This window comes from Vigna umbellata, chromosome 10 (assembly GCF_029865625.1).
Source record: "Vigna umbellata cultivar VRB3 chromosome 10, Vumbellata_1.0, whole genome shotgun sequence".
NCBI classification, from domain to species: Eukaryota; Viridiplantae; Streptophyta; class Magnoliopsida; order Fabales; family Fabaceae; genus Vigna; species Vigna umbellata.
In genome coordinates, this window is record NC_142174.1 from 13,350,368 (window position 1) to 13,367,302 (window position 16,935).

The 16,935-nt window shown below is 27.4% G+C and overlaps 1 non-coding gene across 1 annotated transcript; it reads right to left on the reverse strand.

Annotated features, from left to right (window-relative positions):
- Positions 1 to 6,393: 6,393 nt before the first annotated feature.
- LOC148191949 (small nucleolar RNA snoR126) lies at positions 6,394 to 6,487 on the reverse strand. Its single transcript, XR_015782754.1, has one exon. It is a non-coding gene; the product is annotated as a small nucleolar RNA snoR126 (small nucleolar RNA).
- Positions 6,488 to 16,935: the final 10,448 nt, after the last annotated feature.

A 16,935-nucleotide genomic window follows, 5' to 3' on the forward strand; every position in this document is an offset into this window, starting at 1 on the left:
TTAAACTAAACAAAAAGAATGTGTTCCAGCAAGCATTGCTAGGTATACTTCCCGCCTTCTATTGGGATCCGTGCTTGAGAAAGACATTCCCTTTTGCTTTATTCTACGCTCCCTGTCCCTTCTTCACTTTCCTTTTTCTCTTTTACTCTTGTTTTTCATCTTATGTACGTAATTCACCATATTTCTCTACTCTTTTCTATACCTTCTTTCAATTCATTTTTCAAAATGCTGATGGTAATACTCTACAAAATGACACAAAATTTATCTCATTTATTTATTCAAAACATACAAATAACAATCTGATTAAATAGGTGATGAAATTTTTATGTAACAAATTTGACAATGCTAGTTATTATGAACTCTTAGAGTTGAGTTAGGCTTAAATGGGTGGAATAGAAACAGAAATGTCTACTTAAAACTTGTTAGGATAGGCTTTAACCATAACTCTGATGTGATGTCATATTAGAAGTGTACTTTAAGCCTAACTCAACCCACACAACCGGTTTGTAAGGTGAGGTTTGCGCCTCAATTATATATTATAATTTGGCCTTATCAGTGGTCGATGTGAGACTTTCAACACTTTCTTTACCTTTTTAAACAATGATCTCATTTATGTAGGAATCTAACACATGCATATTTTTTTAAACCCCTCATCTTCTTAGTGGCTAATTTTATCTTTTAATTAACTGCCTTACGCTACTTTTTAATTTTTCGATAACTTAATATTTCCTAAGTAAGCTCAAATTTAACTATTAATTTATTGTTTAGTTCCGTATTTGTAGTTAATAATAATTGGGCTGTTACGAATTACTCCTTCTATCACATCTTATTTGTCCTTATTTAATGTTAGTTTGTCTCAAATTAGTTAAGTCACTTTTGAACATAAGAAAGTATCACTTGCTCTCTTTTCTCAATAACACTGTCGAGAAATAAATGTACGAGAAAATATATTGTTAATAGTATAGTTATATATATATGAAATAAAGTTATTTGAGTTAGATTATACTATTTTATTGAAGAAAGTGGGACATATTTATTGAAGTAATCTTTATCATCGACCTTATTATATTATAAAATTTGATTTAATTAAATTTTTAATACATACGTTACCTTAAATGATAATAAAATGAGATAAAAGGAAAAAGTTTATTAAAGTGTGAAAAATGTAATTATTTGATGTTAAAGCATTAAAGCAACACGTAATTATCACCATGCTTAATATTAGTAAGGAAAAAAAAGGAGAGAACGAGACAGGCAGTCCTGTAATGCACCCAAGATGGAGTGGACAAAATTTATTTACGATCTTTAAAGTTTTTTCTTTACTTTTTGTTTTACGCTCATACCAAGAGGAAAATTCCAATTCGATATTTGAAATACAAATCTTCGATACCAAAATTTTCAAAACTAAACTTAAAAGCTTAACTAAAAGTTAATAACAAAATCACCTAAATAATTATATATATTTTTAGTTTTTTTTCTTTGGTACAATTATACCTAACATTAGATGCAACTACCAACTGAGCCACTAAAATTGAATTAATGGAGAGAGCAGAGGCAGATCTCGGTTGGATGACGTTAGGAATCATGATGACTCACCAAACTTTTCTTAATATATTTTAAAACCTTTATCCATATATTTAATAACTATTTTTTATATTAAAACTGTTTTTATAATTTTTTTATTATTGTACTTTATTAATATTCAGTTAGTGAAAAATAGGGAAAATAATTGTCCTTTTTTTTAATATTTCTCGTTTACAAATATGCGTTAGCGATAAATTAGTAAAAATAAGAATATTTATTTTAATTGACAATTTGTTGAACCAGGTCTGTATTTGATTATTTATTGATAATTGTTACACGAGTTGTAGAAGAGAAAACGTACAAGAAAATATGTTGGAGTAAATGCATGTTGGATTTTATTTAAATGAAAATTTAAACATTGTCGTACACAATTCAAAATAAATTTTTAGGAAAAAAGTTTATTTGACATAAATAAATAAAATGTTATATTGTTTGGTTGACCATACATAAAATAATGGAATGCAATATTTTTTCTATTTTATCATGTTAAGTTTATCATTTTCTTAATTTTCATATTTTGTAGTTTTAAGAAATGGAAATAGACCAGTTCATACGAGAGTTTTTAAATATTTTAAATAATATCGATTTATTAAAAAAAAGTTAAAACTGAAATCTACGTTTTTATTTGTTTTTCTCTAAGAATGTTTATATATATATATATATATATATATATATATATATATATATATATATATATATATATATATATATATTTCTAGGCTTTAAAAAGTCTAACGTTGCATATTAGCTTGATTAAAAATCTATTTTTTCATTAAGAAAAAATAGTTGAGAATAACATAAAAAAACCTCAAATATGTTAATCCCAAACCTTGAGGGAAAGAAAAACTCTATAAACTATAAAATAAATAAAAGTATAATAATTAAAACGACTGTTATTTAAGACATAAGACAAGAATAAAAATAGTTTTGAAAGATATTTTAAAATTTATTTGTAAATTATTTATATAAGATAAATTTATTTTTAACATAATTTACTTAAAAGTACATTTTACAATCAAGCTTATAACGGATCAAATCCCTGTTATTTTAATACGCTGACACCAGGGTGGAACTTATATTTAATATATCCTTGAAATAACTACAAATATTTAGCACTTGTTTACAAAAATATTATAATTAATCGTATAAAGTGCACTAATTCAAATTTATTTGGATGAATTTTTTTTTTATAAATTCGACACATCCGATCTTTTTTTGTTATTAAGTCAAAAAAATATAACTATGTTAACAGAACAAAATTCCATTAATATCCCTATATCAGTGATGAATTTATTTGGACAATTTTTTTCTAAATAGCTTAAAAGAAGTTTTTTCATAAAATAAAATTAATATATTTAGAAGTTAAAAGTAAGAATTTAGAAAATTTATGTAAAAAAATATTACGAATAATATATAAGATAATTCTAAATGATGTAAAAGAACAACTTATAAAAAATATTTTATTATTCTTTTTCTTCTAAATTTTTTTCGAAAGAAGTCTTTCAAGTTGAGAACTATAAGAAAATACAAAAACTTTTGCTATTATTGGACAGCCATTCACGACAAGGTTTTCATATTTTCATTGCTTATTAAATAAATTATTAACGTAAAAATTATCCTGAAGGTAGATAAAATGAAATTCTTTATTATTATTATTATTATCACTGTAATAGTTTAGCTGTTAATTTGAAAAGGGGTTATTTAACTTAACTTTAGGTATGACCAATATTTGTTTAAAGGACTGGGAATGAGGTGGGGTCATCTTAATTTATAATTCTGTTAATCTCACACATAATGATTTTCCATTCCTTCTACATCGATCACTGAATTTCTACTATCAATGATTTTAGAAAACGTCATAATTTAAATATCTTTGTCTTGATAGAAATTGTGAAACCTCTGGTTGTTGCATTCAAGAACAAAGCAACTTTCACCATTCCAGAGCAAGCAATTAAGGTGAATGGTGTGTTGTCTGCAACATGTAATGGTTGCTGAAGAAAGTGTTGCATTATGATATCTCATAAGATCTAATCTGACCCAATGTGACATGGGTATCCATGATTGCATATAGAAGTAGAAGACCCTGAACTTTTCTTTTTATGTGCTTTTGGCCATTATTTCTACTCAATACTCGCATTAAAACCCAAAAGGGAATATTAACTCATCAAAACTGCACAACCTTTCTTTTAATTCTTTCTCTTTTCACCTTCAGTTTTGTTTTTTCACCAACAATATTTTCAATATATTTATATAAAGCTCTTCTCATATTCTTTGGACATTCCCAACATGGGTCCCATAAAGGTATCCCAATGAAACATGGGATATATGAATTCTATGAGTGGGAGAGGGAAAACTGTGCCACTCCACTCCATGTGCTGCTGCAATCCAATAAAATAAAAAACGTAAAAGCACCATTAATGTAAAAAAATGTCTAAGCATATGGGTTGGTCAATTGGTCCACTTTAGAAAACATTCATACATAACACACAAGTAAAATTTTTGTATTTCTTTAAAAATAATAATAATATCAAATGAATGGAAAAAATTTAAGTATGTGAAGATATATAAAAAAACAAATAAGATAGAATAAGAACACTAGTTTCTATCTTATCTTCTATTTCATGTAACTTCACAAAGAATCCCTCGTATACTATGACAAGGAAGATATATATTATTACCAAGAATTTTAACTATGCTTATGCTAACCATTGAATTGGTCTTAGAGTGTGCCCTCTTAATCAAATTAGAGAAATATTGTGGGAATGATGAAGTGAAGGACATTAAAAAAACGTACTTTTTATATGGTACACACATTAACTTTTATAATTAGCATATAATAATAAAGGCTTGCAAAACATCATCGGTTATTTAATATCAGTACAGACAGTAAAGTACTGGAATCGCTAAACAACAATATCCTTTGAGGTCCACACGTACGACAACGCCATAAGAACCAAAACAGCAGCAACAAACACGAAAGAATGCATACGGAGTTCTAGTGCTATTCAAGTTTTTTTTCTTCCTTTTATTTTTTGGCTTCACAAGTATGGTTTTATTAGTTTTTTTACAAATTTGCAGTTACAATTTAGTAAAGAACTGAGTGTTTTAGGCATCAGATTTGAATTCAATTTGGCTCCTGTGAGTCCCCACTTTAGAAGCAACTCGTGTACACTTTATTTCAGTCTCATACAGACTGCAATTAATGGGAATTGCCCATACAAAAACCTTAAATTTAGATTCACTTTGATGAATATCATCATTAGTTTGCATGCAAATTTGCGTGACCGAGTTCATGGAGACAGAAATTCTAGAGCCCATGATTTGGTTTGAGAAAAAGAGATGGGTGAGGGAGTTTTTGGCAGTGAAAAAAGAAGCAGAACAAGACTAGGAGGAATGTTGAGAAAGATAAAGAGACACTCTTTTTTATAGTGGTAATGATGAGTATATCCACTCACCAAATACCAGAGACCAATTAACAGTTTGCCTGAAAATTATGTGGCATGGCCAGTAAAGTAGCTTCTGCAATGCCTCGGCAAACTTTGCTTTCTTTACATTTCACCATCCTTTTCGTGTGGGGCGATGGGAAGCGTATCTTCGTGCCTTTTTCTCACCATTGTTGCCTTTGAGGTAATTCACTGCTACTGCACTGATAAGTCCTCTATCTGGGGTATATCATTTTCTGAAAAAATTAAAGGGTATTGATACTTCTTGTTGATCTGTATAACTAGTGCCAATTGTTATTGTCAATGAAATTTTCTAGTTGTAATATCAGTTATTTAGCTAAAAAACTCCACAGTAATCAAATTTCAAATATTAACGAAGTCTGGTGATAATTATTTACTATCGTAATATACATCTTACTTCATCTCTCAGGTTAAAAACAAATAAATAGCTAAAAGCCTATTCAAAACCATATGACATAAACAATTTCAATGCATCATGAGACATATTACTAGTAATTAGAAACATGGGAGTAAGCACCCTTTTCTTCTTTGTGTTGTTTTCTCGTCTTATCATGCTGTTGCCATTGCTCTTGGTTTTGGTATCTTCATATCATTCGGCAATATGTAGTCTTCTCCAATTTAGCACTCTACAAGTTTTTATTATTTTCTCTGTTTTATGTTTTTCTTAATAATCCCATCACTGATATTTTAGATATGCATGAGTTGTTTTTATCAGCCTTTTGATACTCTTAACGTGGGATCGAACAACTGTAACTGTAAAATCAGAGTCAAATGTCATCGTTTAAATGTTTTGACGTACATAACATTAAGATCTTCAAATTTATGGAGCAAAGTTAAAGAAGAGTAATGCAAAAACAGAGCTCTCGGGGTAGGAAGAAGCGATTTTCAATAGAAAGATTGTTATGTCGTGATCTTACATTCTATTATTTGTTGTGATATTTAACATCTTTTTATACAAAAATTTTAGACACTGTCAAGGAATGTATCTTCGGAAAGGTTAAAGAAGATATCCTGAAATCCTTTTATTTAGACCTTAATGCATGGATAAAGAAAAAGAGAAGATATCCGTCCACAGGCTAGACCTTAAGACGCAATGCAAAGAAACGAGTCATGTGACCAAAAAGAATTTGCTTTGTTTATCCAAAAACATTACTTGCAACATGCCAACCAAAACTCTAGCACATGGATTAATGGGTATAGCAGTATTCAAAGCAGAAGATAGAGCAAGTGCTTTGACGAGGGAACTAACGATTTTGCACCGTAAATATAATAAACTGCCATCAACAAACTGAAGAAATGATTTGTCAAAATTGTTCCAACAGTTACATGCAGAAAAATTGAAAGGTAGGCTCAGACACGCACAAACACTGTCATCACAGAGCAAACTACTTGCTTTGGTCATTATCAGGATCGAGAAATGTTATAGGTCATCACAGCCTTCATAGTAACAAAAAAGGGGAAAGTGCATTGAAAACTCCAGATTTGAAGAACCGAAAATTAAATGTCAAAATAAGAAGGAACAAACACAACAAGAATTAGAAATTAGAAAAAGGCATGCAGGATACAAGACATGTCCCATGAAAGAAACGCTCTGCGGAAAGATCTGGAAACAGGGCGACGCAGGGTGAAGAAATACCGCACTGGATAACAAAAAGAACCCTAATTCTAAATTATTTTATTCTTGTTCTTCAGACCCAAGTGAGTCTACACATGATAATTCGGCCACCATCGGAAGCAAAACGGGCTTGAAGGTTAAGGCCCATATTTCCAAATCCATGGAGGCCCATACTATTTACACTAATTTTTACCTATTTACCTTGCCATATTCTTTTATTAAATATATTTTTAGTTCTTTAACAAATTAAAATTTATATTTATTTAAAATATAACTAAACTTCAAAAATTAATATATGTAATTAATTTAATTTCATTGTTTTACTAATCATACATACTTTTAATATTACATTTAGACGATTTCTATCAATATAATTGATTTAAAAAAATATATTTGTTTGTTTTTTAATTTTGAGACAAAAGTATATCAAATTTTTATGTTGAACTAATTTTCATATCATATCAGGTTAAATTTCAAAAAATAAAATTATATTTAATTTTTTTTATCTCTTTTTTACAAAACCAATCCTATTCTAACAAACTTTCCTGTTTCTACAAACCACATTCACAAAATAACAAGTGAAATACGTATTTAATGCTGAATTTTCTTATACTATTATATAAAGGCACACTTTTTAGTTTGATAATGTTATCTTTTAATAAAATTTGTATTTATGTTTATTGTATTGTAGGAACATAATTTTTAACTAAAAAAGTTATTTAATAAAATAGATACCTACGCAATTACTAATTCAATATTAATTCGTTCAAAATTCTATTTAATTAAAAAAACAAATTACAATAAACGAATATATGGCTACTTTTTTTGTGTATGAAAAGTAAAAAAGGAAACTAGACACGAAGATGAAGGGCTGATAAGAAAACACACAAAAAAAAAGATGAAAACAACTTGGATGAAGATATATGACAAATTTGCAATTGCCTACGCGATTTGGGTACGACAATGACAATTTTGCATTGTTTTCTTTTTGGACAGAGCAATTTTTCTTTGTCATTCTATAATAACTAGGTATGATTTGAAACGCCACCAAAAAGGTGTTTAATATAAAATAAGAAACGCAGTGTGTATGAAAACAGATGTCTATTACTAATAAAAATAAAACAAAACACTTTAATGTAGCCTTTGTAGACTTAAATTGTCGTAAAAGTCCCATAATCTTCTAACCATTCACGGATGCAATTTACTTATATATCTGTGTTTTTTAAGATTATAGCGATCATTTTTTAAGATTCTTATACAAAAAATAAATAAAATTATTGGATGGTCTTAATCATAAATAAAATGAAAACAACTTTTTCTTGGCTGAAACTTTTATTATACTGTCGCTATTGTTTTTATTAACATCCTTTCTATGTGAAGATTCCTTTTCATTAGTATTATATTGATTGATGTGCAAATAAAAAAAAAGGTTAAAATCGAGTAGAAACTAAAACTGTAAATATTCCAAAAAAATATTTCTATTCATAAAATAAATTTGATATAGAACATCATATATCTATTTCTATGATTTTAAATTTATCAAGCAATTCATTAGAAAAAATTCCAAAAGACACATAATTTAATAAATTGACTTAATAGTTTTAATCAAATAATTATCTATTTTCAACTAGCAACTTGTTTTTACAATGTTGAGTCAGAAGTTTCTAACTAATTTTACAGTCAATTTTTGCCCCCACATAACCATAAAGATTAAAAATTCTTGATTCATGATAATGTAGAGGAATTTCGGGGAGTATAATAAGGCATCTTTTTATGCTACATTATATCAAAAGATTGAATTTTGACTTATTTATTAGGTTTAATGTTTCCTTAGGTCCCTATTTGTATTCAGAATTTGAAATAGGTCCCTTTATTATTTGGCGTCTGAATTAGGTCCTTATTTTTGTTAATTTGATGCAAATAAATCCTTTCCGTCAATTTCATCAAACGGCGTTAATGAATGTGTGACGTGGCCTTACACGTGTCAATACTGTCCTCAGGCCACGTCACACACATTCATTAACGCCGTTTGATGAAATTGACGGAAAGGATTTATTTGCATCAAATTAACAAAAATAAGGACCCAATTGAGACGCCAAAAAAATAAAAGGACCTATTTCAAATTCTGAACAAAAAATAGGGACCTATTGGGACATTAAACCTATTTATTAATATGGGATATCTTCAATTCACCACCTACAGCTTTTTGCTCTAGTTACGCCAAAATATTAAAAGTGTAATTATTTTAAGTTAAGCATAATTAATTATAGTCATACAAATATATTAAAATTGTAATAAAATAAATAAATTTTCAACAACATGAGAGGGTTTAATTAAGACAACAGATTACAATCGGTAGGTTAGCCACAAAGTATGGCTACAAAGATGAACCCACTTAATTGAATTAAATAGTGCAAGGACATTTTCTTGTGGAAATTTTCTATGACGTATTATTATTATTATTTAGTAAAAAAAATATTTTTACTATAAGTTGAATTTTTGAAATACTATTTTCTAATTTTTATATTTATATTTATATTTATTTTCACGAATAATTTTTTCTACTTTGTAATCTTTTATTAATAAAATATTAAAAACTACAAATAAACATATTTATTATTATTATCATCATCATCATATTTTATAGTATATAATTTATTTTAATTTCTATATTACTTAAAACATTCATTTCATTATTTTAAAACTATATACTTCAATACATTAATATTAATATAGATACATGGTAGATTTGTTTAATTTTTATTATTTTAAAATATTTTTCGTATTAAACTGTTATCCTAGCTCTGTATTTTTTTTTTGTATTTTAAATATTTAATATTTATATGAAAATTACATTTCTCTTACATACTTTAAATCGAAATAGAAATATTAAGTTTATAAAATAAATAAACAATATAAAATATCAATAATAATTAAAGTGAAATAAATACAATTGATAATTAAAAATCTATAAATAAAATATTATAAAAAATTAAAATTTAACTAAAAATATATTTTATCTATAAAAGTTAATTAACTTTGATAGAAGTTATTACAATTGATAATTTAACTCAACTCCCATAGTTTAATGAGTTGATTTCATGTTTTTTGTATCAACTTTAGTTTTTCAGTTTTGAGTTAGCTGTTGGAGTAATTATTTTAGTTTTTATCTATATAGTAGCAATAAGATCTTTGGGGCCATTCCTTGGAAATCTCATGAGCCATGGATAATCTTCCAATACCTTCCCTCCATTCTAAAGAGTAAAGTTCTTAGTTTGAGGATCGAATATTCCGGATAATCACTAAAAAGCAAGTTCCTCAAATTGAGGAGAAAGAAGAGGGTCTCAAATTAATAACATATGTTAATCATTGTTTATAGGACAACAAATTGTCTTAGAGGCTAAGGCACTTCTACCAATGGACATAACCTTATTTAATCCGATACTTTATCTATATAGAAAGAGGAGATCATGCAAAATAAACTCATTTTCATTTTTAAAATTATATGGAAATGCATAGGTTTCGTTCTGTTTTTCATTAACTGTTCTTCTCACTTTCAGCCAAAAGTACCATTAGCAGTGAGATAATTCAACTTAATTTACTCTTCATTGATTATCTGAGAAAGTAAAGTAGAGTGGAGTAAGAGTAGTTTGTCTAAGTAGTATTTTAAAGCAGAGGCATGCAGAAGCTGTGTGACCGGTAATGGTAGTATTCGACTCAAAAGTAGGTCCTTAAGCCATGATGCAATACAAATATTTTATACACGGCTTTAAGGATAAGATATTTTCTAGGGTTTCTTCACCAAAACTATTCTTTATTGGATGAAGCTAAGGATAAATTATTGAAAGGAAAGAAAAATAAAGTTTAAAATTTACTTTTATTCGAATTCATAAATTATTAAATTTTCTAATATTTTTGTATCAAAAATTGAGTTAATTTGATTGTTTTATAACTTTTGAATTGACAGTGTTAACACATATAATTGTCTTGATCATGAATATGTTGATTATGACATGTTAAAATTAACATTTCAAAATTATTTGTTAAAAAACAATCAGAAATTGACATATTTATTAAATCTTGAATATTAAAGTACTAAAAAGATTTAGGGATGATAATTTTAACAAATCAATTTTGGAAGTATATAAACATCTTATTTAACTTTAAAAAAAATCGTTTGTTAGGTTACAAGTTTATACTTTGATGTCGTTGAACGAAACCCGTCTTCAAAGGTTTTTCAGAACAAATTAAATTATAATGAACTTGGACAGATGTTAACAATAGAAACTGAACAACAATTGTTTTTAAAATGTTAAAGAGTTATTTTCCTTTGAAAATTTGAATTTTTTTTATTTAGATTATCGTAACACGCAGACAGTTGATTATATTATCCAAAAATGAATTATTTATTGTGGAGGACCAGATTTCTTCATTTATAATTAGTTTGCATTGGAAAAAAAAAGTGTGAAAAAGAAAGAGAGAAAGGAGTGAAAATTGATCTAACTAAATTTATACATACTTAAAAGTGAGATTTTATTTTTAGTTGAGGTGAGGTTTTTAATATTATTTATTTATAAAAAATGATGATTGATATTTAATACATAGCCCTTGCATTAAAACATATATATCTCCTAAAATAGATTTTAAAGATTGAGTATAAAATAATTAATATTTGTCATTATCCAATACTTTACAGAAAGAAAAGTTTGATAGAAGCAAAGAAGGAGAAGACGAAGGCATGCTCAGAATATTTATTGCGATGGCTGAAACTAATACCTAACTCCACCGATAGTGACTGACTCAATTCTAATTGAAGGAAAATATTTCCAGGATCAGAGTAAAATGGATTGTTTCTATTACAAATATGCCAGTTTCCGTTTTTAATATACATTATATACGGGTTAGGTTTAGATGTGCTTTCAATTACATATACTTCTAAGTAATGTAGTCAACGACATCAAAAGGAAAAACAAAAAGCAAAAACTAACCAAAAAGTATGAAATATGCAGGAAACTTCTTACCCACCAATTTGTCTAAGTATACCTTCTTTCTTAAATAACGAAAAAACTAATGAGAGCATGCCCATTAAATAATAAAATTTATTTAAACAATCCTTGAATATATCCATCGTTTTAATTCTTAAGTCAAGGAAGTAAAACTGACATCTGATATTTGAATTGATTTTAAATATATTTTTCGACCAGTACTACAATTTCTAATACTTAATTACAAGACTATTTGAGTAATTGTTTCCTTTTAGAGTTTACGTAGACTTAAATGAGATTAGGTGGTTTTTAGTGATGGATGTTCAACAAATATTTGGATATCAAAACCTTTGTATAGATGTATAAAATTTCTCAGAAGTATTAAACATATAAAATATATTAAAATTTTAAAAAAAACATATTTTAAATTATATATTAATTTATATTTATATATAAAATTTGGGGAATCAAGGCTCATCTCAATCCCCTCTGATAATATTGTATGATTTATGCATATAATCGTTTGTATGATTTATTAGTGTAAAATTAATCTTTCATGTCATCAATTTTGGTCGTCTTGAGTGTTTTGTACCACTGAATATCTCTTTCTGATTGCAATGAAATTTTTTGGGTTTAAGTATGTTATTAATTGAGACATATTTTTAACAAATATTGTGAGGTATCAAATTTTTTATATAAATGTATAAAAAATTCTGGGATGTCAGGTATATAAAATATATTAAAATTTTAAAAATATATTTTAAATTATATATTAATTTAAACACAAAATTGCGACAGGTGTTTGTATAAATGGTAAACTATTAAAATTAAAATATGATTATTTTTAGGAATCTCAACAACAACTATGAATGTTTTCATTAATTTTGTGTTTCTAATTTATTGTTGTTTACCGTTTTGTTTTTCGTATCTTAAAAAATAATTTTATCTATTTTGTTATAATTTGATGTTTTCACTGTTTATGCAATTGTTCTGATTCTCATCATAATATTATTATTTATTATATGTAAATTAAAAATGATATTTGATTTTGATTTAAGCCAAAACCTATTAAATTAAAAAAAATGCAAAAAAATTATATCACTAGTATTCATGTCAATCAATTACTTAACATAAAAAAATCGTAAATATTCAACATAAAAAATTGGTCTTGTGGTAAAGATTCAACTGTGCTTATAAACTTTAAATTAAGTTATTTCTAGTGTGCTTTGAAATATTGATCCTATAAAAGGATATCCACTAGTATAAGAATAATTTTGAATCCATGAGTTTTAAGCATTAGCAATCTTGAGCTAATATTTTGGGTTGATCATTTGATTTTATTTTAAAAATATTTTCAACACAATTTTTGTCAACAGTCAGTTTCTTAGTAGCACTTGAACCCCATTATTTGGCAAATTTAGATACCAATAAAAAAAAAAGGAATTTTGCAACCTGATAAGCAATCGGATTGAGACAATAAAAACATACACGCACTCTTAGATGTTATATGATGAAATTCCATAGAATACAATTTAGTGTGCGTATATAAATAATTAATATGTATAATATTGAACAATGTTTCCGATGTATATTTATATCATAATTAGATAATTGTATTGATCTATAGTTAAAACAATGGATTAAATAGAGAATATTAATTTGCTTATAGTGATATGCACGTAACTTGAACATAAACTTTATTTATCTTTGTCTTGTTATTTAGAATCTAAAATAAATCGAAACGCTAAAATCATTATTAGTGAATTTCAGCGAAGTGTTAAGAAATAAGAAAGACTTATGTTGTTTCCCACGCCTCGTTAACAGTTAATATTACTTTTTATATAATTAGAAAACCTTAATCTGGTGACTTTTACGAAAGCAAAAGGATATGCATGCCTCTTCTTTACATATTTATCTTAGTTCTTTTTACCTTTTTTATATTATAACATATGTAGTGACTTTTGGCATACCTACTCTCCATTACTATCTTCAGTAAAAAAACAATTCTAGTAATTATATATTTTGTTGAGAAAATTAAAGCTCGAGACATTGTTTGAAGAATCTGACCCAGTTTTTATCTCGTCTATATATGCTTCGGTTGTAGAATCTGTGTCTATAAGCGAAACTAACCGGTGTCATTTTCCTTCATTGCACTAGTGTATATTTATTATTTGCATACAACTGTTTAGGAAAAAAATGGTAATTGTGTTGCCTTAGAAAAATAATACTAACATTAACTATTTAAAAAAGTCAGCAAAAAATACTTCATTTCATAGGTAATAGTTTTACCATATTAAAATCATTTATATTATTAGTGAAAAATAATTAATAAAATATAAAAAACTTTAAATATGCTTACTACTTGTATCCACATCAGTTCATCATCACACCACCTGGCTTAAACAATATTCAATCTGACTGCCTTCAAATTATTAACAGACCCCTCCTCCAATTGAATGAAGAAAGTTATTTCAAATCTATATTGTAATTTCCGAAATTAAATTATTTTTATTGCCATTATTTTCGACAACTATTACGTCAGACTATATTTTATTATAGCCAATCTAATGCACCCAGTATTTACTTAAGCCCACTTTTGATCTGTTTTTATTGAATTAAAAAGAATTAAAGTAAAACAACTCCCCAAGTTTTTTACAATTATAGCCAATCTAATGCTGCAGTTGTGACGAAATACGTCCACACTCTCCTTCCAACAAAATATACCTCAGAATATTCATTTTCATTTCCCACGCCTCCCGAATTTGAAGTGTTATGTGAAACTAAAGAAGTGAAAGAGATATATATCATTATTATACGTGTGATTAATTGTAATAATGGTTTTGATTATACGGCCGAAGTTATTATTATGCGTATTAAATGTAATTATTTATCTCTTTATTTTAAGTCTTTATTTATAATTTTCAGAATGAACTTTGAATTAGTGAGACTTAATCGGTTGAAATCATATTTTTTTTAAGCTAATTAATATTATGAATAATTTCATGAGAATTTGACTGTTCAGTTTTTCATGAGATAAACGCCCCAATATGGTCATTCGATTGTATAGTAACACCATCAAATTAATTAGGTGAAGAGATGTTCTTTGTTTATTTCATTTTTAAAGACTGTTTATTGATTTGTGATTTTAATTACGTATTTGATTATAGGCTTGGACCCCTCATGTTTAAAATAAATGATTTTAAAGTCATGCACCTATATCACTTTATAATATATTAGTATTACTTGTTTCTTTATTGATTGCTCTCAATCCAAACCAGTAACCTTCTATTAAAGATAAAGAGGGATGGAGTTTTTTCTTTTGCTTGATTAAAGGTGGTGACGTACTAGTTTTTCATGAATAATATAGATAGAGTTTCATTTTTTTTTAAATTGTATAGATTCTAATTTTCACTTTCAATTGAATTAATATATATTTAAAATAGTTCATTGTTTCAAACATAAATAATAAGGATTGAAGATCTTAGGGAAATTAGTGGTGTAAAGCCAAAATAATTTATGAACGTCAATTTTCAAAACTTATTTGTGCGAGACAAGACTAGAAATTGAGGCATTAGGGAAATCTACGGGGGAAAAGATAGAAAACTCAAAATCAACACTTTACTAACAAAGTTGTGGACTCTGGGTAAACTAATCTTGTGACGGAAGGAAGTTGAATAAAGAAGCATCTTATGCTAATGAATAATGTATATGTACGGTCCAAATATTAGTAGTGCTTCGGATTAGGATACAATACACGTTTTAGTTGAGTAAATGATATATGTATGGGTAATGGTTAATTAAATGATCTTAAGATGAATAAGGTTGAGTGAAACATATAAAATTATGTGTTATTATGATTAAGTTAAGAGAGGAGTCAATTGGTAAATATTGAAAATATAAATGTGAGTTTAAATTCAATCTAGAATAAAATTAAGAGACTTATTGATTTATTTTGTTTAAGATTTAAATTGAGAATGATATCAATCTCTTATATAATTGGACTTATAAATATTTTTTATAAAGAAGTGAAATATATAATAAAAAAATTAAAAAAGTAAATTGCTATGTTTAAGTATGAATGATATAAAAAAAAATACATAAACACATTTCTTTAAATTTCGGAGTTAAATGTGTCGTCAAATCTATTATATGGATTGCTTCGTGATTCTTCATGCTCAAATTCGAATTTATTAAATTAGATACCAACTCTAGTTTGCATGTTCAATTGGAGAGTCTAACAAAGATAAATCCAAATATTAAAATTAATATTAAAGACCCTCTTATAATACACGTTCACTTCAACAGGAAAACAGTGGAGATTAGAGAAGGCATTTGGACATTAAGAAACGTTTAATTGAACATTGCGTGACAAACAATATCGGCACCTACTGTTTGCATGCCAGCTATTAGAATTGAGTTATAGAGTAATGACATAAACATTATTATAATTCATAATATATATTAAATACTTGATTAACAATTGTTACTGTCGAGGACGGAGTAACCGACTGGGAGTGTGCAGACGTGTCCGATCGGGTCTCTCAAGTATAATATGTCCTATCGAGTTTCTTGAGTCTAATATGACCGATCGGGCGGGCCTCTAAAACTGTTTGGAGACAGCGGTTGAATACTCATGAATGTGTAATTAATGAGGTAACGGTCGTTGCCTGCCGAGTATTTAAGATTAACATTGAAAGTCATTAAGAGGTAAATTAATGGGAAGCTAAACTCTCTGTTTTTTTGATAATTACATAGGCTTGCAAAGACCAATTCTGACTTGAACGTCGGAGTGTTTTCTTACAGGTCACCCCATTTACACTGATACCAAGCGTACATGAGACTAGAAGTGACGGACCGATTGACGAAAGAAAAGCGTTTCCGGACGGAGGTAACAGGAGTTTTCCCGGTCCCAGCAGAAACAACAATTATTACCACTCACTTTCGTTTTTTATTACATTATATCACCAATTATAAATGTTTTAGTTCGAGCACTTCTCATGCAGTACACGTCAGATCTATGTTGATTTGATCTGAGTGTGCGTATTTTTAGGGCATTGGACTCGAATCGGGTCAATATTATGTCATCTGATATTGTTTTATTTTTTTCCCTTTTACTCTCGGATTAGCTGCCATTTTTATTCTTATTGGTATGATTTGAACTCCGCACCACAACCTTGCGTTAACGAAATTGTCTGTAACTCCAGAAAGTGAACAATGGATAATAAGACAATATAAATATACATATACACATATAAATATTCATAGTAATTTTTATGACGGCTCTACA